This window comes from Callospermophilus lateralis, unplaced genomic scaffold (assembly GCF_048772815.1).
Source record: "Callospermophilus lateralis isolate mCalLat2 unplaced genomic scaffold, mCalLat2.hap1 Scaffold_1350, whole genome shotgun sequence".
Classification (NCBI taxonomy): Eukaryota; Metazoa; Chordata; class Mammalia; order Rodentia; family Sciuridae; genus Callospermophilus; species Callospermophilus lateralis.
The window spans coordinates 164,090-190,248 of record NW_027512512.1 but is presented as its reverse complement, the minus strand read 5'-3'; the positions used below and the strand labels follow the sequence as shown (position 1 = coordinate 190,248).

The following is a 26,159-nucleotide window of genomic DNA, read 5'->3' as shown; positions in this document are numbered from 1 at the left end:
TTAATTAGTTAATATCTGTTATGTGTATTTCTAAATAGTATACAATCCAGTTGAAATTAACATGAGTGAAGTTTACTAATATGCTCATTAAATTGAATATTTCTTAGGAACTTGTATCAAATTAAAAATCTATTTACAGGGAAGTTGTAAAGGATGATGAATCTGAGGATTGTTGTTTGTGAGATAGCAAAGAGTTAACTCTGAGCTGTAGTATAGAATGGCATTCACAAAGTACATGTTAGTAAGAGCATCAGCTGACTGATTTTGCATTTGTGTCCTTTTTAAGATTTAGTCATTGGATTCAACATTCTGAAGTCCCTGACTTATTTGTTCAATAACATAAAAAATATTTAGAGATGTATTGTACATCTAGCCTATGTTATTTGATATGTATTTTTTTCATTGGCCAAGAAAGAATCACTAGAATGTAATAAAAATCTAAGAAACTGTAATGAATTGCTCTTTCTCTATTTAATTTAATAGTTGTTGTTCCCTTTGAAAATATTCATAGAAATAGAAGCTGGTATTTTATCTACAACTGAGAGTTTAAATGATTTGGTGACTTTTTAAAACCAATTTCCACACACCACTACAGTATAAAACAAAACCAATATTTATTTTAATGTGGAATTTTAGCCCTGAGGCCTCCCTTTATAAAGAGGAATTTTTTTCCATTTCTTTTTTAAAATTTTATTTTTTTGGAAAAAACTAATATATTAATTAACATTCTTTAATATGAACTGATGTTACGATCAAACATGGCTTTTCAAATTCATGGGTTACATATTTAATTTGATATTATTATATTTATTTCAATTTTCTGAAAGGGTAGGAAAAGCAAATATGTCTTGGCATACAGTTTTAAAAAGAAACACCTTTGAATTATAAGAAGATGGAGATCAGAGTTTCCTTTTTGTCTCAAAAGGAATGAGAAGAGTCAGCAGGGTGCTATTGCTCCTTGAAGATGTCTTTGTTTATTCCTCTTTATCACTGAATCCTGCAACCACATCACAGCAGAGTGTAGGGCACACCACTTTAAATGATAAGAGTTTCAATAGACACTTTAGTGGAATTAAGAAAAATCTAACACTCTTCCACCGTGATGCCACATAGCTATCTTCGTTGTAGGTTGTCATGTCAGTAAATTGTATTTAATAGGCCTGAGCTTGTCTCAGCGTGTTTCTGAAATAACAAAACAAAACAAAGCAAGTACATATTATAGGATTTATCTTGTGACAACAGAATAAACCAAAACTGACAGTGTGATAAATACAGCCACTTGCTAGAAACCAGATCATCAAAAGAATCCTGCATTATAAAGCCTGTGTGTGTGCGCGCATTGATGTCTACTTGTGTTGCTCCTGTTAAAAAATCTCTCCTCCTCTGCACCTAGCCTCTGCCTCTCCCTAAGTGACTTTGTCGGGGTTGTAGCTCTCTTGTTCACGGAACATGTCAGCAAGGACCTTGAAGCCCGCTCCCCAGTCTGCCGGGTAGTCGTAGTCCTGGTCAGCATCAGTGGCCAGCGAGTCAATGGAGCTGAGCGACCTGGCTAGCGACCCTGCGCCCTCGTAGGCGAAGGTGGCCAGCGAGTCATAGGGCGGGGCAGCAGGGTCCAGGTCGTGCTCCTGCAGCCTCTGATGGATGAAGTCCCTGATGTCCGTGCTGTCTTCCACCGGGGGCCTCTGGCGGGGCAGGCAAAGTGAGTCTGGCTTGATATCCCTGCGGATTTTGTTTTCTTCGACTGCTGTCGGGTTTCTCAGCGCCCCATGTCGAAGGCCTGCGGGTCCTCCTCTCCACCTCCTTCGTTGTCATAGTGAATAACGTTGTCTCTTATGTCTTCCTTGGAGGTCATCAAGGTATCCTTCTTCCTCTGCCTGCGCAATGCGATGTACAGCACAACTATGGCTGAGAGGAGACAAATTGCAATTGGGGAAAAGAAGGCAGATGAGTCATTTATCATTCCAAGAAAGTTAAAATTGATCAAGGCATGCTGTTTCCAATCTTAGATTAAAAACACTACAATCAATAGGAGCACGTATGTGTTTATGTTTTTCTCATTGTCTGAAGTCAACAACTTTATTTGGAAATGATAACAAGAAACCACAGAACAGTTATTCAAAATATCATTTTTGCCCTTATATTTCCATATTTTAGATTTCAGTTTGACAAAAATGCCGGGGTGGGTGGGGGTGGGGATGTTCTAACCATACAGAGTTTTAGGAATTGATACCAAAAAAAAAAAAAAAAACTTAAATATCATCATCATCTGCAAGATGTAATTATCATGGTTAATTTCCAAATTGTAGTATTCTCATTTGGAAATTGGAAATTTGTGTTTTTAATAAAATTAATAATTTTTTGAGGTAATCAATTAAAAATAATTAGGGGAGCAAAATCCTTTTGATTTACAATGGAAGAGTCTGGAAGACTCTTGTCATAAAACTAGAGAGTAGAGAAGAATACATCATGATGAAAGTAGGTTATTTCACTTTCTCCAAAATTAGAGTCAGGGCATTGGAAGAAGGGAGGGAACCTAGGGAGGACTTCTGTACACTGAGACTTTGAGAGAAGTTTAGCAGCTCTGCACTTTCCCTATGACTTAGAGAATCCCCAAACCTAAGAGACTGTTGTTTGATTGCTTGGGGAGTATGTGAGAGACTGAAAGCCTCATAGAGAATTCCTGAATGCAAACTGGTTTAGGAGTCATCATGGCAGTAAAGCAGACTATTATAGACTTCCCTGAAGTCCACCTAAAATAAAATCAAGTAACACTGAATTCTTGGGCTTCCCATCAACTCACAAAGGAAATGAAAATGGCAGACCTAGTGAAGTCTGTGATTGGTTACAGAAGTCAAAGAATAGTGGATATTTAAGCAGACACCATGGAAAGATGAAGAGTGCCAATATTCACTACTCTGTTCGAGTGAATTCACAGCCTCTAGAATAGCACAGGTATTTTGCAGGCATTAGGAAGCATAGAATGAAGGAGTGCATGGTAGATTTCAGGGCTTTGTAATGATGAGCAGACATGTTACTTGCTACCCTGTTTCAAGGTAGCAATACAAATAGACCAATACACTCCCAATGTGCCTTCTCATTTTAATCAATTAAAAATAATTAGGGGAGCAAAATCCTTTTTACTTATGTTGGAAGAGTTTGGAAGACTGTTGTCATAGAACTATAGAGTTCTTTCATCATGATGAAACTCGGTTTTTTCTCCCCAGGCAATCAAACAAGTCTCCTAGGTTTTGGGATTCCCTAAGTCATAGGGAAAGTGCAGAGCTGCTAAATTGCTATGGAATTACTCTGGCATTCCAGTAGTCACAAGACAAATGAGCAGAATGAGAAAGGAACACTTGATTTGAACTTAAACCTAATTGATTATGTTCAATTCCAGATGTTAGAATTTTTTTGAATGTGCTCTTTTAAGTTTTATATCAACAGCACAAATAGATACTAATAATTATTTATTATAAATTATAAGGACATAATATTTCATTATGCTTATGAAAGTTATTTAGATGTAATTAATAATACACATGTAAATTGGACTACAACTTTATCATTCAAGACAGCATGAACATTTGACTCAAGGCATGTTCTCACAAGGTATCATCGAATTTCTTACTCCATGTTCTACCTTCTACAAGTGGTTTAACAGTTTTGCTTTCTATCCTATAGTTACTAGAAAGTGTTCATTTTTTTCAGAATATTTTTTCCTGAATGGAAAATATGCATATACAAACTTATCCCACAGTGCCCAGCAGTGTTTCTGTTGTAATTTGATTTTAAAGAAGTGATGCAAAATTGAAATCTTTCTGTACTAGTGTGAATATGGCAATAAATTAGAAAGTGAAATAGAAAAGTTGAACAGTTGATGGGAGAGGCAAAGCCCTGAAATTGGTTGACAGTCACTATCACAGAGATGGTGAACACATTTTACTTCAGTCCTTTTCCTTTGTTGTGTGCCTAGATATTTTAGTCAGTTTTCTTCAGAGTAGGAATAGTTAAAATTTTGATGTGAGGGTATGTGGGAAAATTGGAAGAAGAATTGCTTCTGAAAGGCAGTTTTAACTGAAGAAAATAAAATTTGGGGATTCCTTTATATTCTATTTTTTTACTGCCCTTTTCTTTCTTCTCTTTTCAGAATTTGAGAGCTTTTGTTCACCTAGTACATTTCTTAGAAGACTATAGGATCTTTTATTCAATTGTAGTAATTACTAGAATATAAAATGAATTGAGAAATTGTTGCCAAAAAATAGATATTTTTAGAGAGAATCTCATTTTGCAAAGGCCACAAACTTGAAAATCCAGTTTTATATTTTAAATTATGTGACTTATGAGGGATTAAATAAAAATATATCTCATAAAATATTGTAATATAGATAAATTATAACAAGAAGTGACAGCTCACTGAACAAAAATCTATTTACATGGTAAACTGAGAGGGAGAGCATGCCCGCTCAAGAAAGAGAGAGAGAGACAGACAGAGATAGAGACATAGGAGTGTGTGAGAGAGAACTTTATTAATGTTAAAACTAACCTAAAAGTATAACGATACATAGTAGGATTGCAATTAAAGTGCCAGTGCTCAATCCAACAGGCAGAAAAATTGCTTCCACATTACAAGACAGGATGGTACCGTCAGAGTCACACCTACAAACACGAATAGTCATTGTGTTTGTACTGCTCTGGACAGGGTAGCTGCTGTCTTCTATTACAACAGGGAGGAAATACAACTCTTACTGTCTGCTGCTGTATCCATTTCTTCTGGTTTCAATTCCAGCTGTGTTGTCTACAAAACAGGACATTCAGATAACATGGTTACTGTGAGTTTCACTTCAATTCTTTAAGTTGGTATCCACTAAGTATAAGAAGACCTTTTTGAATTGGTAAAATGCAACCTTATATTAGTTATGTCATATATCATCATGAAAGCTGCCAGAAAAATAATCCTTAAAGAAGGAGGAAACACTAATCTTGTCTGCTGCAAGAATTAGCTTTCGTATTTGAAAAAAAATACAGAATGTTTTATGAGAAAAGAAGTCGTTGGGTTACTCTTTTTTCTTTTCTTATATGAAAATGTCATTGAGGAAAAGAATATTTCCACACATATTAGCATAACAAAAAAATTAAAGCATTAATCTGTTGAATATCTTATATAAGAATCTATTCTTTAAAATTCATTAAAAATCTATTGACGGAGGCTATGGTTGTAGCTCAGTGGTGGAGTTCTTGCTTGCCTAGCATGTGAGGCATTGGGTTCTATTTCAGAACCACATTAAAAAAAATAATTAATTAATTAAAGGTATTGTGTCCATCTGCAGCTAAAAAGAATATTTTTTAAAAAATCTATTGACTCTTTCAGATTAAACTTGTGATTTTTCCTGTGTTTTACATGGATCATTTATACATAAACAAATAAACATGTTTATATACGGACCCCCCATATTCACACATTCCATAGCCATGGATTGAAAATTTGAGAAAACAAGCAATGGAAAAAAATTTCCATTGCTATACATAAAGAGTAAAATTGACTGTTTATTTTTGTATCATTTACATTGTGTTAGGTATAATAAGTAACATAGAGATGATTTGAATTTTTCAGAAGGCTGTGCACAGATTATGTGTAAATACTATGAAATGCTTTATAAGAAATTTGTATTTCTGAAAACTTTGGACTCTATGGGTGTTAGGGTCCTGGAATTAATCCTTATACCAACAGACACCTGCAGGTATGAGTGTGTGTGTGTGTGTGTGTGTGTGTGTGTGTGTGTGTATGCATGTGTAGGTATTTAAATGCTTTCACTCTTGCACATTAGATAAAAAAAGAGAGATGGAAAAATACATTCAAATTATAAATGTAAAAATACATAACAATTTGTGAAAATCATGAACTATTACCACTTTAATGTAATTACAAAGGAAAATCATTTTAACTTGAAGAAAATTAATAGTAGTGATATTTGAAGAAACAAAAGACACCAAAATTCCATTTCATATAAATTTAATTAATGTTTCAATTGAAAATATTATTTTGCATTCATTTGCTCTTTTCTTATATGTTTCTATTCATGAAAGCATAAATTTTAGTTTATTTGAAAACTCTTCATTATTATTTCCAATAAACTCCCCCCAAATGTTTTATTTTTAGAAATAAATTGACATGTAGTTTATTATTTATCAATATATTAACATTCATAATTCCCACTTGAAAATAGATTTAAAAAATTAGAAAAATATATTACTCAATAAAATATAAGTCTGTTAAAAATGTTATCACTTCCATTATGTTACATTGTACTGTTTGTAGATACTCAATGGAGCCAACAGAAGTTACTGAAAAATGGAGTACCTTGATGAACAAAGTATACATGTGATAAGATCAGGGTTTGTTTTGGTAAGATTACTTTGTTATTATTACAGACATAACACTTTAAAATTAAGAAACAAAACTTTAAAATGCCAGGTGTCTACTAGGATACTCCCAATCAAATTTACGTGTCAAATGATTGTGGGGACAATAAGGATAGAAAAGTGGAGACTAGTCGAAGCAATTCTAAAATCTTCAGCACTTGATGTTTTTCTACATGAATCTGAGGAAAAGGAACAAAGATTAAGTGTTGTAACCTGAGTGAAAATAATTAATAGGTTTATTTGTGTAGCAGTACTGAGGATTGAACTCAGGAATGTTCTACCTCCCAGCTACTTCCCCAGCCTTTTATGTTTTTATTTTGACACGGGTCTCGTTAGTTTGCAGAACCTCAAACTTGTGATCTTTCTGTCTCATCCTCTTGAACAATTGGAATTACAGAAATGCACCACAGTGTCTAGAATCTTTTGGGATATTTAAAATATTTATTTTCAGTTTATTATTTTTTGAAAATAGAATGCATGAAAATTGTACATTGTCAATAGTGAGAAAAAAAAAGATACAGTAAACCTCATTTCCCCACTTAAAACATTTTCTGTACCCTAAAAAGTGAACAAATATAGCTTGCAGTAAAGAAGAGCAATAATTGACATTAAATTCTGTAGCAGGTATATGTGCAGTCTATAAGCCAACACTGCTCCTGAGACCAGAGGGTCTGGTCCATATTATCATGATTATCTTGGTCTTCCAACAAAGATGGATTAGGGGGGCATAGCAGATACTCAGAGTGAGTAAGTGATATGAGCGTCAATCTTATGATCTGGAAATCTTATTTGTCTGCATTATATTCATGAATTAAACCAAGGGCATCCTGCATTGGGCTCTATGAATTCTTTCTCCATCCTCTTGTCTTCATCTTCACAGCCAGTCTCACACGATAATGCAAAGGTGCCAGGACTAATCTTTTCTCCCTCTCATGTCTTTTCCATATTACATAAGACTGATCTTCCCAAAATGAAAATCTGAACATGTTATACTGTTGCATAAACTTTTCAATGACTTATAAAATTACTCTATTTGAATTACTATACCTTTAGCTTATTTATAAATAGTGTGAACATAATGACCTGATTTGTTTTGGACAGCTCTATTTTAGATGGGTTGCTCTAACTGAAAACTATAAATATTGTCTACTTCTGTTCTCAGAAGTGTTACCATTTTCATGATAAAACATGTGGTTGTTTTATTCATAAAATCCTTCAACTTTAGGGTGCTGTTTCATGTACAGCTGTTCTTCAGTCATTCTCACTCAACTTTCTTTGGTGACAATACATGGGTACTCCAATTTCTTTCTCTAATTATTTAAAGCAAACCCAGTTTTCTCAAAACATCCTTGGGCGTCTACCAATAATCACCATCATTATCATCCCATTATAATTTAAGTACTTAGTTCTAGAAACAGAATTTATTAAAACTTTAGCTTCTCACTACCAAATATTATAAAAATTGGCATTTTAATTCTTATTTTTTAGCATATAGAAATTTTGAAGCCAGGAGCAGTGTGGCACATGCCTGTAATCCCAGTGGCTCAGGAGGCTGAGACAGGGGGATTACAAGTTCAAAGCCAGCCGCAGCAAAGGCAAGGCTCAAAACAACACAGTAAGAACCTGTATCTAAATAAAATATTAAATAAGGTTGGGGATGTGGCTTAGTGGTCGAGTGCCCCTGAAATGTAAACTCCAGTGGTCACTTTATTTATAAAATCAAAAAAAAAAATTAAGAGATAAAAATGTCAAAGCAAAAAACAAAAACAAACAAAAAGGCAAAAAGCAAAACTATAATTTGCAATTACTTAATAGAGAACACATAAACCTTAATATAGACAGTTCCCAACTTCATGGTTAAATATTTTTAGTCCATATGTTGTATGAAAGCATACCCATAGTATGAAATTGTTACCCTTTTCATTTTTAGTATGATATTTAAAAATTGCATAATATATTCCAAACTTTATTCTAATATAGACAATCTGTTAGATGATTTTGACCAACTGCAGATTAACAAACTGTTCTAAACACATTTAAGATAGGATATGCTAATCCCTGATGTTTAGTAGGGTAGGTATATGATATGCAATGTCAATTTAGTATATTTTCAACTTTACGATGAGTTTATGGAGACATAATCCTATCATACTTTGAGAAGCATCTGAAATCCAGTATTCTTTATGTTTTTTGTAGTGGATATAATAGTGTCACATGCAATAGTAATAGCAGAAGTAGTAGCAATCTTGGCCAGAATATTTGTAGAAAGTAAGTGTAAACATGGTATATGAGGGGATAACTAAAATTATAGTGGCAGTAATATATTATAACCACTATGTTTTATACTTTGTATACATGAATTTAATACAAGTAGGGTGAAGTTCTCATCGTTTAGTACAATTTTCTGAGCGTCAACCATTTTGGTATGGCCTGGGAATCATTCTGATTACAATATCTACATTAGTAACCAGTGCTATACTGAGTGTTATTAAAATAAAACAGATACTATAGAGTTACCTATTTGTATGTACAAGAAATATGCATGGGAGCCAAAGGATATATTTGATAGGGACAACTTTCAATTTGTCTGGTAGCTTTTTACATGCATGGCTCATTAAGAGACATTCCTTTGTATGGTGGAAATACATTGGCCTTCTAGATAGATCCATATAGATTAAATATTTAACTTATTACTATTTAGGCAATGTTGGATTTCTCATATGTGGATTTCTTTATTTTACAAAATTGAATGCTTTTAGGAAAAGTATTGATTCCTCTATGTGTGCCCTTTGAAAAAGCTACTTGAAAAAGGTAAATCTTTAAGTGTTTATAATTACTTCTGAAGTCACGGACTGTAAAATTTGGTTTGATGGCAGCCTCAGGGGATAATCTAAAGGAGAACTGCTGCCCAGCAGGTGAAAGATCTCGATCTGCAGCACTGACTATCTGAATTATCTGAAACAAAGTTAAGATTAAACTTGAAGTCAATCAGTTTTGAAAGGAACTTTACATAACAGGTTTATAAATCCATTTAATAAAGTATGCTACAGAAATTATACTTTTTGAATTCATTTTAACAGGCCAATTACTCACACATAATTTTTTAAACAATTTTCTAAATGTTTACAGGTTTTAATAGCAGGCTCAATTATAGGACACAGGTTAATTCTAAATCAATATATGTGAAACTGAAAAGCTTAACAGCATTGAAAATTCTCACTAATAAGCAAAATGAAATTAAAATGTACTTGTTTGCATTTTAAATTAGATGAATTAAATTCTTTCCAGCCTAAACATGAAGCTGCTTACTGGAAACAAAATATTTGATTATCTAAAAGTGCTAGAAATAGCAAAATTTTAGAACTGTTGTTTGTTAGAATGAGTTTTATTTTCATGTATAACACAATGGGAAACAAAGAAAGAATGTGTATATTGTTTCTGTTGTTACGTTAATTTTCCTTCATTGGTTAGGAACAAAAATATGTTTTTATAGATTTCCATAATAAGCATTACAATCCCTATTTCAAAAAATGTTCTTTGTCACCAAAAGTAGCACATAGTCTAGTTAAATTCCTGATATTTCAGTGAGATGCTCTTAAATTTGAAAATAATCAAAAAGTAATTTCTCAGAGCCAAACTATTACATTCATAATTCACTACATAGATAAGCAAGTTACAATGGCTTTAAGTGATTAGACAGTCAGCTCAGTGGTAGAGTGCTTACTTAGCATGCACAAGAATATGGATTCCATTCCACCAAAAACAAAACAAAACAAAACAAAATCAGAATGGCTTCCAGGCACTTTTGAATCAACATATCCAATAGCTGTGTTCCAGAAAGACTAATTTCAGGAAGCATGTGTGGGAAAAGACAAAGGATGTGTGCTGATCAGAGGATCATGCTTTTGAACTAAATTTCAATCTGGCAGATGAAGACGTTATATTCAATTATGGTAACCTGCCATAATTGTGAAAAATATTCATCATATGGCTGATGCTATTAAACTGATGCTTTTGATTTTTGTTTTATTTCTGGTTTTTATTCCTGGTTAAATCCAGTCTCCGGAATACAATTTACCTTCCCATATGTTTGGGCACACAGAGAGATACCTAAATAATGGATAGATGAATCACAGTTGTTATTGGCATTTATGTATCAGTGCAGCATTAGTAACAAAATTAGGGATTTTGGATTCTGGATTTGAAATTTTAATTTCTTACCATAGTGCAAACTCTTTGCACAGAATTTATTTTCCTTGTATAATTGTCATAAATGAGACTTTTATAATTCATCATTAGACAATGGAATATGATAATTTAGAAAGAATCTTGATACATATCCTGAAAAATTAACTTTTTTGGCTCAGACCAATGTACTCCAATCATAGAATTTCACCCCTAAAAGTTCTGTACATTACTTAGGGACCAATATTTGATTGTCAATTTTTATTTTGTTTTCTTAATGTTGTTAGCTGGTGCCACTATTAAATTAAAAAATATTTAACAACAAAATATCAAGAACATATTTTTGAAGAAAGAAAATCATCTTAGGACAGCATATAGAAACTATTAAAGACATTCATTTATCTGGAAACGTTATTTGGATAGCACTGCCCTGAAGAAAATAACTCTCACATAAATTTTCACAGGTTTACATAAGACCAACTTATTCCCTACTATTTCTCTCCTTTTTAGAAAAGTACACACACACACACACACACACACACACACACACATATATATATATATATATATATATATATATATATATATATATACCCATATATGTATTTTATATATATTCAAGAATAATCCAGAAGAGAGAGCTATTTGCTATGCATGGTTTGTAGGCCAGGGGCACTATAGTCGGGTACCCAAAGCAGAAAAGGCAATATATCACACACCCTGCAAACTCAAGGGACATTTCAGCACTGTGCTTTGAACATAAGTATTGAGGAGTAGGACACAAAAACCCAAAAGATATTTTTTGATATAGAGTTCGCAAGAACACAACAGATTTTTCACTACTTTGTCCACAAATAAGAAAATCTGGTTGATCTCTAGTAACATGCACTTGTATCAGTATTTCAAATCTTTTACTTTATTAGACAAATAGAGCTAAATAGAGCTCTGTTCCCAGAGGCTAATTTCATTTGGAGCATTATAAGATTTTGATTAGTCTGATATTATTGATATTCCTAAGTATCCAGAAGACAAAAAATGGCTTTTTTATATACTTTGGCACAGTGGAGCTCCTCAAAAGTGAAAAAATAGTTAATTTGTAGAAGTTTTGTAAACTTCTTTTAATTTTCCAATTATCAAAAAAATTAATTTATCCTCAAATACTTATGTAGCATCTACTATTAAAAACATTGGAGCAGAACAAGCGAAACAGACATCCATATTGTGGTTGCTTTCAAGGTGATAAGGTTTAATCCATTCTGTGACTATTATAAATTAATGATGCAGATTTCTTATTTGAGGTAACATGATGAAAATATGTAGTAATGTAATTCATTTAGTGGTTTCCTCACATCATCTATGAATGATTGGGACAACACAGTCAATCTAGAAGTATCCATGCTTATGAAAATGTAACTTTACTCAAGAAAATGGTGTCTGCTTGACACATACAATTACTGAGCACTTGAAATGTTACTAGAGTGAACATGGGCTCTAAATTTTATTTAAACTTCATATAATAGTTATATTGATAGTACATATTACTGGTGCACAGCTTTTGGACAAATAATCTACTAAGTAGTATTACATGCACAAATTGAAAGACAGTAAATTTTAAAGCGTGCCCTTTAAAAATATTGTTTCAAATGTAAAATTTATTTCAAGAATTAAAACTCATTCAATTTACCTAAGTAAGTGGTTATGTTATTTAAAAGTGATTGAAGTTCACATCAATATATCAGCATAGAGTGTTTGCTCACAGTTAAGTTCTTTAGAAAAGCCACAGTAAGAGAGTACAAAAATGGCAGAATGCATAATCCAAAGAACTTGCTAGGAAATCAAAACTTTATTTCCCATGGGATTATTTTCACATCCATATTCACCATAATCCACTCAAGTTTAATATCTCTTATGATGTATTTTATGAGGACTTGTTCTGAAATATGAGCATATGCACATGTATATATGTCTGGACTTAGAGTTGAAAATATACACATATGATGTGTCTTTAAACATTTTTTTTGGCATGGGGCAGTGGGTTCTGGGATTGAACCCGGGGTTTCTTTACCAATGAGTTACATTTCACTTTTCTCTTTTTGAAATAGGGTTTCACTAAATTTCTGAGGCTGACCTCAAACTTGTTATCTTCATTTCTCAGCCTCACAAGTCAATGAAATTACAAGTGTAATTGGTGTACTCTCGATTCACACTATTTGTAAGATACTCTCGATTCACACTATTTGTAAGATACCTGTCCTGGTTTTGCATTTTCACAGACGGCTGTCTCCTATGGCACAGATATTTCTGGAGGAAATTCATTGACATCTAAGACATTAATTAGTATGTTGACTTTGCTGGTAAATAATGGATTACCTGTTGAAACATAAAAACATAAATTATGATTAAAATTGTTTTAGTTATTCTTTATTCAATAAAGAACATCAGTGCAACACTGATGCTTAGGTGTCAGAACACAAACAAGGCATATTACCAGGGTTCATCCCTGAAACTCACCATTAGGTAAGACCAACCACTTAGCTGGCATTTTATAAGTTCAGGGCATTTCTGGTGGAATGACTTACCTATCTTACCAGGATTAGTTCACAAGACTAATCTTTGCCATTAGCAATATTTTTTATTAGATTAAAAAAATATAGTTTTCTAAGTTTTACAAATGTAGTAAAAATTTTACTCTCTGCCATGTTTTACATCTTAAATTACCCTTTTGAAATTAATCGTCTCAGAAGTTTCTTCCTGAATAAAAGAATGATGAGTATGAAGAAGAAAGAGAAATTGATTTACATAAGTTATAATTAGAAAAAATAGCTTTAAGGGAGTAAAATCAAGGAATATCATAGAAAGCTAGGATATCCTGAAATTACTTGTTGATTATATGAAAGAAAAGAATAAGCAAACTTTTGTTAGTAAATAGGTTCTTTCTACAGTATCAAAATAAATCTCAACTGAAAAGGTATCAGTTAAAATCCCATCACAGGGTTTGGGATCAACCTAATAACTTACCCTTTGCTACCTGTCATTTGCTGAAGTATGCTCTAAATAATTTCTTACAAAACATAAAAGTATTACTTACAAAACATAAAAGTATTATGTTTTAAATAATTAGTTTAATAAATTATAACATAATACTTTAATATTTTGTAAGTTTTAGCTTACAACATACAAAATTTACCTTTAAGATTTTACAGATGAATCAGTTGTCTCAAATTTTTAAAGGCCTACCCAGATCACACAGCTAGAAGAAAGGGGAGTTAAAAATGTAAGTCCAGGAGTATGAAAATTGAAAGACGTATATATTCTACCATACATTCTGTCTTGATTCTTCTGTAGAAGAAGTTAAATTCTTCTATAGTGTTATTGAAAATTCAAAATATTCTTATACACCTCTATCTGGAAAGCTTTAAAGAAATGAGTACACAAATATTTTGAATGACTGATTGTCATAAGTCTATAAAATTCAGTAGAAAGAAATTTTAAAATGTTGAACGTTAACACAAAAAATATCTACACGTTGCCATATGTCACTGTGAAATCTACTCATGTATACCAGTATGGACAGAGAATATATGAAATGAGGATACTTGGTGTAATTATGAAAACTATGTTGTTAATCTTGAAGAATGATTGTGAAAATACATATGATGTAGACATTGATATTGGTGAAAGCATACTAAATTATTTGATAAGAAAAACTTTGGCTTAGTTTTCAAAAGTTATTGAACCTTTCTTATTCAGTTATTTCACTGAGTTTCCCCATATAAAACACAGGATATCAATAAGTCCTACCTCATAGATTTGTTGTATTAAATAAGATGATGTTTTACATAACTTTCAATGTTTTGGTGAAATTCTTATTATTCTTATGACCAGTTATATTCTGTGGAGATTAGCTAGAGACAGTTATTTTATTAGTACTTACATTTATGTAGTGCAGAATAGGGATAAAAGTCAGTAAATTTGCTAAACTTGGTTTAAATTTCTAAAAAAAACTGTATATCAACAATAAAAATAAAACAAATGCTTAATACTTTAAAAAGTAAACAATGAATCAACAACATTCTAAAACACATTATACAGATTAACTCATTTATGGTTCATGGTAACTATTATATAGACACTATCATCAACCCTATTATGCATATGGAACTCTTAAAAAAAATGGCGAGTTGTGACTTTTCCAAAAACCACAATTGAAGGTAAAAATGCTGACTTGGAATCAGATGTTCTGGCTCCTTAGTGCTTCTCAATTCTATTATTTATTATTATTTTTAAAAAGCACACTGATAATTATACAGCCACTTAAAATAGATAAATAATTTATATTATGTCTTAGATTTTGCTGTTAAGAAGAATGACAACCTGTTCAAAATCTGGACAATGGGAAACAGTCTACTTCCTATTTTACATGGTAAAGTGGGTTCAAGTCCAGAGCCCACATGAAGAGGAGAATTTCTTTTCCACTTTTTTCTAGGGTAGGAGTTTTATTTCATTAGGTTAGAATGAGAGGGAATTTCTTCAAGAGGAGACAAGTCTTATCCCTCAATTGTATTTATCTTAACAATCTACTTTTATAATATGTAAAAAGATTATCAAAATGAATTCAGGCCTACATTCATTCATCAAAAATTCTGGGTATTCTTTGAATTATTGAATTATTGCCCTAAAATGTCATTTTAGTTGATGTTTTCTATGAGTAAATTTTCACAAAAAAACATCAATACTGTAATAACTTATTATTAATAGTGTTTCTCCAGGGGATGCTTTAAGCGTTTTAACTAAGACAAATCTTTGTTGTGTGAAACAATTCTGTGCACTGCAAGACATCTAGATTTCCTGAAATTAAATGTCAGAAGCCAGCATTACAAAAGCCATAAAATAAATGTTCAATCAAGGATAGAGGAAAAACAATAAAAACAGCATGTTCATATTGCTGAAAATGAGTAATGGGTTTATGGATTTAATTCTGTTATTTTTTCTCTATTAAATACATTTTTAATTTTTCAAAATTAAGGGCTTAAAAACAATATACTGAATTCCATAGTGCCAAGCTAGGTAGGAAGAACATCTCTGTTTGAGAACTACTGAAGTCTAATAAGCCTTGAACTTTTTGCCATAGTATATAATTTATAAAAGTAATGCAGCATTCTTTCATTTAGGTATACAATTTACTAAAGTATGTTGACAAAGTAATGACATATTTTCTTTCTGACCCATCTAATCTATATTTCACAGAGCAATAATGAAATTTTATTTAACTTTGATTCAGCAAGAGTATAATGACCAAATATTTGACAACAAAATTATACAGGGTTTAGTTATTATTTAATACTTAAAAAACAAATTCAATTGTTGGCTTAGTAAACATTAAACAACTGATGTCACACATAATTGTGATGTTCCTAATAGACCGTTTAAATTTCCATTATCATTAGTCTACTTTGTTTATATTTTAATTATCTGCTAATTAATAATTTGTGGTCCATTTATGATAACCAAGATATAATTCTGGTCAGGTGCAGGGTGCACATATGGCTGCTTTGAAGGCTGAGACAGGAGGGTCAAACAAGCCTCAGCAATAGCAAGGCACTAAGCAACTCAATGAGACCCTCTCTCTAAATAAAATACAAAATAGGGCTGGGGATGTGGCTCAGTGGTTGAGTGCCCCTGAGTTTAATCCCTGGTACCAAAAAAAAAAAAAAAGAAAAAGAAAAAAAGAAAAAAGAAAGAAAGAAGAGAAATAAAAGAAAGTATTCTGTATTTGTCTCTCATGCCTTCAAAATATTTTGTCAGATGTTTGTCCAAATCCTAAACGATATTGCAGTCCGTTCTCATGCTCACTCAGTGAATGAGAATTAGAATTGTTTATTCATATTTAAAGTACAACTTTAAAATAAGGAAAAAGAAAAAAAATTACCAAAATCAGAATAAAATAAGAAATATATTTTAATCATAAACAAAACAAAATATTGTAAAGAAATATGATAAGTTATTTTATTGCAAAAAATAGTAAAAAAAATTATGGTCAAATTCTTATAAAGATTCAAATGATCAAAACTGACAGAAGAAATAGGAAACATTTGTGTTCCTAAAACAGGTATGAAAATTTAGGTATAATGAAAAATCTCTTCACGATTAAAAGCCTTTTTCCAGATGTCTTTACTAGAAATTCTATCAAACGTTTAAAAACCAAATAGTGTAAATTCTTCAAAATAGAGGAAACATTTATCACTTGATAACAAAGCCAAACAGAAACTTCACAAGAAAGCAAAAGTACAGACCAGTATATTTTATAAACAAAGGCCTTTACCCCCTAGCTCAGCAACAGAGCCCACTTCAAGCCCTACCTGGGCGTTACTTAAAGGGAATGAGCAAACCCCTAAAACCCAATCCTTGCCTTATTTGAGTAGAATATTCTTGAATATCTTTTCCCCAATAAACAGAAAGTTTCTCCGTGTGCTCACTCTTTTGTCTTTCCAGGGCTGGAGCTGACCCTTGGGTTCACCGAGCTGAGCCATCGTGTCTTATGTTTCTGTACTGTGTGGTTAATTAACCATTTTCTTAGTTATTGATACAGTCAGGTCCTTTGATCCCTGCTCATCGCCAGTCCAGCTAGGTGGTGATAGGAAAGGAGAACATTCTCAAGGCAAAAGCTCGGTTGGTCCTCTCAGAGAATGAGAATATTTCCTTTCCTGTCTTTAATTTTATTGGGGATCCCAGGGAAGTTTCCAGAGAATCCTACCCAGGTCCACCTCTTGTCTTGACTGATAGCAGGATGACATTGGACTTTCAAGTCCTCACTGTCATCACAACTGTAGGTCACTTTGGACCAAGCTGCCTGTACTCACAGGAAGCTGTTCTTATAGATTCTATGATTTGGGTGGATCATACTTTTCATCCTGAGTTACAGGATCTGATACGTGTAAAAAGCCCCCCTTTTCAGAGAGAATAATTTGCATTCTAATTGGCATTTGGGCCTGCATTTTTCCTTCATATAATAGATAGTGTGCTGAGGACTGTTAACATATTCTGTCAACTTAAGCCAGGCAGGACTGCAGGTAAATTGGTTATTAAAAAAGAAAGCATGTGGGAATTAACACAATTAGTACATTTAATAAAATTATTCCCTTCATGTTCCCATAACTCTAGTCTGCCTGTTATCAATTGGAAATTAAATCAGAAATCTTTTTTAGAAACAGGTAACTAGTGACTATTCTTTATATATAACATTGATAATCCTAGATAAATAAGACTATTACCTAAAGAGAATGTAAAATTCATGTAACTGTACTATTCTCTCCCAGGTCTTCTCAGTGCCAAGTGGTTTCATAGAGAGCAAACCGAAGGCAATACATTTATGGAGAGCTCTCTTTTACATAGTACCTTGAGACTCTGTACCAGATTTAAATTTGCCATAGTGTCCTAGTGATCTACAAAATTTTAAAATTTTATATCTATGAATAGGTGAGAAAATGGGCAGAATCTTCCCTAAGATTTCTGCAGAAGCCAAAGCAGAATTCTGAGTCTCCTCAGTGTTTTTATCAAATCCTGAGATCTGAGATGTCTATGAAGGAACTGAAGAGCAAGAAGGCATGCTGCCTGAGATTGCCCAGGCAATTATCACCTCTCTTCCACAAGTCACCTCATAATGCACTCCAGCCACCATGCTATGGGGAAACCCCTTTCAGAGCCAAGAGAGAGTTTTGCAGTATTCAGCTCTGTAGATACTCAATAAATATAGTCAAATAATGCAACATTTCTTAGAACCAAGTGAGAAGTCTAATACAAAATGTTTTGAAAATTGTAAAGTTCTAACAAATACCAGGTTTTGGTTATATTAATAAACATGGGAGCTACTTTGCTTCCTTATTTAAAAATGACAAGAGCTTTGGAATAGCTATATCAGTGAAAATTCCATTTTGTGATTGTGTACTAAATTATAACTACAATCACTTCAAAATTGGAATTGTAGCCTTTTATACCAAAAACTGAATTATAATTGTACAAACTGAGTATGACACATGTAAATGAGTGAATAATAAAGGCTTTCTTTGGCTTTCCTCTTTAAACCAGTTCACTTCTAAATTGCAAGTCAAGTTAAACTATGTTTAATAATAGCTCTGTTTTGTGGTGTGATCTGCAACTAGACTGAGCAATCCATAAAAAGGATTTAAATTATTCATAGATGCCTATGGTGAAATCAAATATTACCTTTTGTGCTTCTGGTTACAAAATGTGATCTCCAAAGGAAAAAAAAATCCCTAACAATATCACTAATCTTTTTATTTTTCATAATGAAAACTGTATGAAGAGTAAATTATATATATAAATTTAAAATAATATGAAGTATTAGATACTTTGAATTCCTTGAGGACAAGAACTGTGCCATATTTATCTTGACATTTAGAATATAACACAGTGCTACTACATGATACTCAATAAAATATACAAACAAATAAATATAGTATTAAAAACAGACTAGGCTGAAAAGCTAAAACAGTTTCTATGGAGTTGACAAGACAAGAAAACTGTATGGATCACGCCCCACTGATTCCTTGGTTCTCAGTGTATGTTCCCTGAATTAATCCATGCTTAATGAAATCTATACACCTATCAATTCTATTTTACTTTATGTAAAACCATTTGTAATATAAAAGGTTATTCTCAAATTACTTCTTCTATAATAATTACAACAACATTAGATTAATATTTTATGGTCAACAAAGAATAAGAAAAAATGCTAAACATCACTAATCATCAGGGAAAAAAATGAAAACCACAATGAGGCATTTCATCATCCCAGCAAGAATGCTGTCATCAAAAGACTAAAGATAACAAGTGCTGGGAGAAAATAGAAAAAAAGGACCCCATGCACATTGTTGGTGGGAATGTAAACTAGTACAGCCATTTAGGAAAACAGAATAATAATCCCTCAGAAACTTCAAAATTGGGCTACCGTATGATATAATATTTCCACTCCTGGGTATATACACAAAGGAAATGGAATAAGTATGTCAAAAAGAAAAAATACACTGCCACGTTTACTGTAGCCAAGAAAAGGAAACAACAGAAATGCAACACTTGATAAATAAATAAAGAAAATTTGGTAGATATTTACAATGGAATATTATTCAGCCATGAAAACAAAATGAAATTCTATTACTTATGACAATAAAAATAGAAATAGAGATAATTATACTGTATACTTCAGAAAGCTAGAGAAAGGATTCTGTTTTCACCATAAAGAAATGATTAATGTCCAGGCAATAGATATAGTGATCCTGATATAAATATTACACAAGTTCAAAGATTTTGAGATATTACTTGTTATTCCACAAATATGTATACTTTTTAGACCTTAATGTATTAGTTAAAGATAAATGTAAATAAAATTAATAAATGAACAATAAATAATTTGAAATATTTGAATTTTGAAAACACATAGAATTCACTAATATTAATTTTATAATAAATATGATTTTATATCAAAATTAATGAACAAATGTCCTTTGGTAAGTAATTAAATTTCTGAAACACCCAGTTACAGAGATTTAATAAATCATTAATAGTTTATATTTCTATGTAGTTTTCTTTCATTATAATCAACTAAGATGCAAAAGCAATAAGAATATAATGCACAAAATAATCAGTTGTGTTTTAGCCTCTTCTATAATTTCTTGATTATTCAAAATGTGGTTTATAGCTCCTAAAAATACTTGTTCATTTCTAGGCATTCATGTCTTGTTTGTCTTTCTACATCCTCATCATTTTTTTCTTCTATGGGCACATTTTCAGTTTACTTAACTTTTCTTTTTCATACTCACTTATAATCTATTTTGCTGATAAACACATATATCTACTGAAATCGAACACAGCCCCTCATACATGCTAGGTGAGGGTTCACCACTGAGCCTCAACCCCAGCCCCACCAAATATATTTTTCAAAGCTAAATTGTTACTGAATTATGACAAGTATACACAAATGATGGCAATGATTTGTATGAGGAGCAAGCATATTCTACCCTTTATGTTCAAAACTAAGCTCAGAGTTTGCAAAACACCGTTATTTCTGTTTCTCTGTTCTACATCAGTTTACTGCACCCCTTACTCTTATCTCCTACCTGAAACCTGACCCCTAATACTGATGTCTCACTCCCCACCCTGTATTTTAACATTAAATGAGTTTCAATTTTCATCATTTTAATCTTTCCATTTTCATCCACTGTCAACGCTTCATAGAACACTCAAGTTTTTGTCTTAAATTATAACAAAATTATTTATTAGCTTTTTCTACTGTTCTCCAAACCTGCTTTTCTTAAATCCTTTTAATTATTCTTCAATCAGCATACATTTTCAAAAATACAATTCATACTTCTATTTCATTTTTTTCAGCTTTTACCTCTTCATAATAATATTGAAATATCACATAGGCTGGAACAGAACACAAACCTTAATTTTTTCTCACCTTGATTATCTTTATTATAGGGATGAGAAAAGTATAGGGAAAGAGACAAAGACAAATACAAAAGAGTGTCACCTTTTACTCACCCTAAATATTTTCCATATACTTATTTCTTTTATATTCAATTACTTTATTCTTAGTATCAGTGCTTTTTACAATCAAGAATGAAATAGATGATATTTCTAGTATCCAATATACTAAAATTTTAATATCTTTTCCCTGACATTATAGTTAACATGCAGCAGTATTGTGGAGGTACTCCCTGATACCTTTCTCTCTGCTCCCACAGCACCCTCCTTCTTTGCTTTCTTTTGATTGACATTTTTACATGCTATTTTTTTTACAGGATACTGTGCTTTATGGTCATTATTCCATAAGCCCATCTAATGAAGTTTTTTTTTTTTGTTTTATAAACATTAAAAATGGCATGTTAAGATACACAAAGGAATAGATAAATGAAAAAATATTAAAATATTGCTGTCTTATTTATACTCATGATGAATAGTTTTGAGATTCTAATGAATAGAAGGTATAATGTAGTGTTGGTGACTTAAATTGTTAATATGTAATATATTTCAAGAAAGGTTGAACATACACAATATATTAATTACAAACATATCCATGTAGTTCATAATGAGTAATATACCTTGGAATCAAAGATGTATAAGATAAAGACATTTCTTCAAAAAGTTCATGCTAAATTGATAATATCACTCTACAAATATATTAGATATGATATATCATGTCAATGTAATAGTTTTGATATTTTTTTTCTATTCTTGAACTCTGTCAGGTTAAAGGAATATTTCTGTGTTAATGGAACTTTATCATATTTGTATAAATATATATTTGTATATGGATTTCAGCAATTAGGTGAAAAGTTCATCATGTAGTTTTTACTTCTTGAGAAAACTGATACTAATTAAGTAAAAAATAAGGCTGACATTAATGTTGTACATGTGATTTTGTTGAAGCAATTATATTGATTTAAAGTACTCTTAAGCAGTTTGATTATGTTAGTATAATCATAAGCAGTTGAAGGTTTAAAATAAAATATAAGCTCTCACAACATAAATTTGGATTTCATTATATTTGCATAGCATATAATAGTGAGCAAAATGGAAACATTTCTAAATTAAGTTGATGATCGAGATAACATTAATGATTATTTTTCCATGTTATATGATACACTGCAGAGCTTTATGAAATAGTTTGAAAACTTTACAAGTGATTCATTCTTCACAGTATCACTCTTAGAACTACTATTGAAATGTTGCCAATTCTAGTATAAATAAAATTTATTTTCATTTGAGAATACAAATTAGTTTCAAATAGTTACTTGGGGGAAGAAAAAAAGAAAATTATAAAATGGTAGACAAACTACCTAGATTCTACCAGGAATCTATGAAAAGGCTTCTATGAAAAGTAAGAGAAGGTTAATTATCTGGGCACCTGAAGGAAGAAAAAATGACATGGGCTTAGAATCATAAGCAATTGCTCCATGCCATCATCAAACCTCATCTACGCTGAGTAGTGACAGGTTTCACATTTTTATTTCCCTCAATTTGTGCTCATCTTTAGGACACTGGAGAGTTTGGCAACATTCCCTCTGTACATCCAACTGTCCCACAATGGTTGCAGTATCTGATCTCAACATGAACTTTGATGCCTCTATGACTTTGCTTAAGCAGTTTCCCCACCTGATGTTTGTTTAATGACATAGGGTGCTTGTTTCCAGTACAGGTTTCTTGACAATAATCCCAGAAATTCTGATCCAATGTGACTTGAATGTACCCAAACATCTGTCTTATAAAAAAAAATTATCCCAGATGACTGTGATATTTGTGATCATAGTTGGGGAGTAGAGGAATAATAGTAGGAAAAAAAAGGCAACCCAAGGATATTAGTTTTCAACAGCATGCATAGAAATATTATAACTATTTTGAAAAGTGATCCAATCAATGGGGGAAGTAGAGTAGGAGAGTACTGCTGGTCAGACACCACAAAGAATTCCAACTCACCCTTGTCACCAGCTCCCTGGTCAATCACAGTGAACCAGATAATACACTGTGAGGCAGTCAGTGCTGGACTAAAGAAATGCATTCCAAATCCACCAACAAAAAAAGTTGGAGAAATACATGCCTTTTAGAAAGGTGTTAAGCAAAGGACATACAGGTAGAAACAACAAAATGAGGGTAGACTCAAACATATTGGAAAAACTAAATTCTCAGTGAAGTTTTAGCTGGCTGAATGAGACTACAGACAATCTTTCCCCTCTATTCCCTCTGTACATCCAACTGTCCAACAAAGCTTGCAGGATCTGATCTCAACATGAACTTTGATACCTCTACGACTTTGCTTAAGCAGTTTCCCCACCTGTAATCCCCTCTTCTCCCTATGACAAGGTACATTTTTCCGTATGTTTCTTTAAGCTTTAAAGTTTTATGTGGTGGTAGGACTTATTGTTCCTTGTTCTTACATGCACACAATGTATGTGTGTGTGTTTTAATGTTTTAAACACTCAGTTTAAATTAAAAGTTATATGGGATATAGTGAGAACACTTTTTATTTTGAATTGGCATTTAAATCATTTCACCAGATATTTGCTTCTCTCACAAAATTTTCAGGACTTAGAGGCCAGATAATATGGTTCCTAATTTTTCTTCTTTTTAAAATAACTTATTTAGTTGCCAAGAGTCACATAAAATAGTCAACCTTTTTAAAATGGTCTATAATTATCACTGCCTTCTTTTTACACACTTTCTTTACTCTCTGTTTTTACATGTTGTTTAGATTTAGTAGTTTGCCTCTACTGAACCAAAATGTGGCAAAAGCGATGTGATGCAATTTCTCAGAGTAGGTTACAGAAAGTTCAATTTCATGGAGTTCAGGTTGAGGCTCAGTGGTAGAGCGCTTACCCAGTATATGTGAGGCACTGAGTTCGATTCTCAGCACCGCATATAAATAAAAAACAAAATAAAGGCCCATCAATGTCTAAAAAAAATTACAAAAAGGATTAATTTTGATCTTTCACACATTCTCTGTCTCCTGTGTTTATTTTGATCGCACTGACTGAGAGTTGTAAACTGCCCTAGAAGCTCTCATTTACAGGAAACTGAGAACATCCTGGGAACAACAGCCTCTGAGATTCTAAGTCTCAAGTCCATCATCCTACAAGAAACTGAATCTTAATATCACCTATGGAGTGAACTTAATTAAGGTCTAATGAGAGAACATTTAGAGGACTCATTTCACCCATGAATGAATAAATGAGATAATAAATGTTGGTGTTCTATGTGACCGAATTCTGATGCAATTCGTAACATAGCATAATTATCTAATATCCCAAAGTTAAATAACACCACACCTTTAAGGAGAGGTCTTTTTTCTACTTTCTCATAGGCTTCCTCTGCAAAGACTGGGAACCTGCTGACAAACAGCAGTGATGTGCTTGAGAACACATTTCAAATCTTCCTCTCTTAATGTGTAAATATAATTCCCAGTCTCATGTCCATCTATTTTTGGAAAAAGTGTTACTGGTTTGTTTTTGTAGCATAGCCAGCCCATTTACAGAACATCTGTACCATATTTTTTATTCAAAATGCATTTGAAAATTACCATGACTATTGTTATTACTCATTTAAAATAAAGGAAGGAAGCAGAAGTTAGTGGATACACATCCCAAAATGTATTTTGGAGAGTCAAAGGGTCCAAACCCAGGTTTGTTCTCTTTAGCTGTGTGGTGCTGGGCTACGAAGAAATGTCTCAAAGCATTGATTTCTTCACTCCTACACCATGGATAGTAATACTAACCTTGAAGTATTATCAAAGGGGACCATATGAGTTAATGGGTACACAAGTATTAGAATAGTTTAACTATTTTATTATTACTTCACCTTGTCTGAGAATATAATTTCATAGCTAGTTTTTTGGCATACAGAGAATCATTTCAGAATATTCTGCCAGGGGCTGGGGCTCAATGGTAGAGGACATATGAGGCACTGGGTTCAATCTTCAGCACCACATAAAAATAAATAAATAAAATAAAGGTATTGTGTCCATCTACATCTAAAAAATGTTTTAAAAAAGAATATTCTGTCTAAAGGTCATTTATTTTTACTTAAATCTTTCATCACTTTAAAACCACATAGTGGTCAGTCAACCCTTTGCAACTTCTTTCTAGTGTTTACTTAAATATGAATTTTATGGAATTAAACACAATTTTAACAATTATAACTTATTTTAATTCATTAATTTGGTTAATTTCTATCTATACTTTCACTGCAATGTCCTTAAGAATTGACATTATTTATAATGATGTTTGCACAAATGGTTCTTAATATAGTAAATAAAATAAATGCATAATTCATGTTGAGCTTGAATTATAGTAAAAAATCTTATAACTTGATTTTTCTGTACATATGAAAATCATATCACATGTTCTATATTAAGTAAAATAAGTTCTAACATAAAAATATCTTCATGCAGACACCTTAAAAATTGATTACCAAACAATTAAATTTCAACTCATGAACTTACACAAATATATGAAATTTCACAAAAATAGCATTTAGGAAAAGAGTTCATTGACTTTTTTTTTACTTATTTCATAATAAATAAAACCAATCCATGTTATTATTTGAATATCAATAAGAAGAAAATTGTCTCTTATGTAATTTGTATATATTATAAATATGAAATAAATTATAGGACTTCAGTGTCATGGTCACTTACCCTCTTTAACTAAGGGCATTTGTTACATTAACACCAAAATATTTAGATACATTGGCCTTTTGAAATTTTCTGATAATTTGAATGAGGTGAAATTTTGAAGCTTCCCTCTCTTTTAAAATTCTTGAGAATTATTTGGACCTCTGACTATAGCAACACTGATAAATGATTGATTTTTAATTAATTTAAAGTTGTTCTGTCATTGTACCATTTCACTTAACCTGAGAGGTTTTAATAGAAGAGTCAGGTCAAAACATATACTAGTTCAACCTGCAGTTTGGTCTACTTAAACAATTTCATTCTTCATGCAAGAGCAAGTATTGGGTATTTATTTCTCATCCATTCACTA

General features: G+C 32.0%; 1 pseudogene; it reads right to left on the bottom strand.

Annotated features, from left to right (window-relative positions):
• Nucleotides 1-1,325: 1,325 nt before the first annotated feature.
• LOC143388041 (cadherin-12-like) overlaps nucleotides 1,326-26,159 on the bottom strand; it is a 78,981-nt pseudogene continuing 54,147 nt past the window's right edge.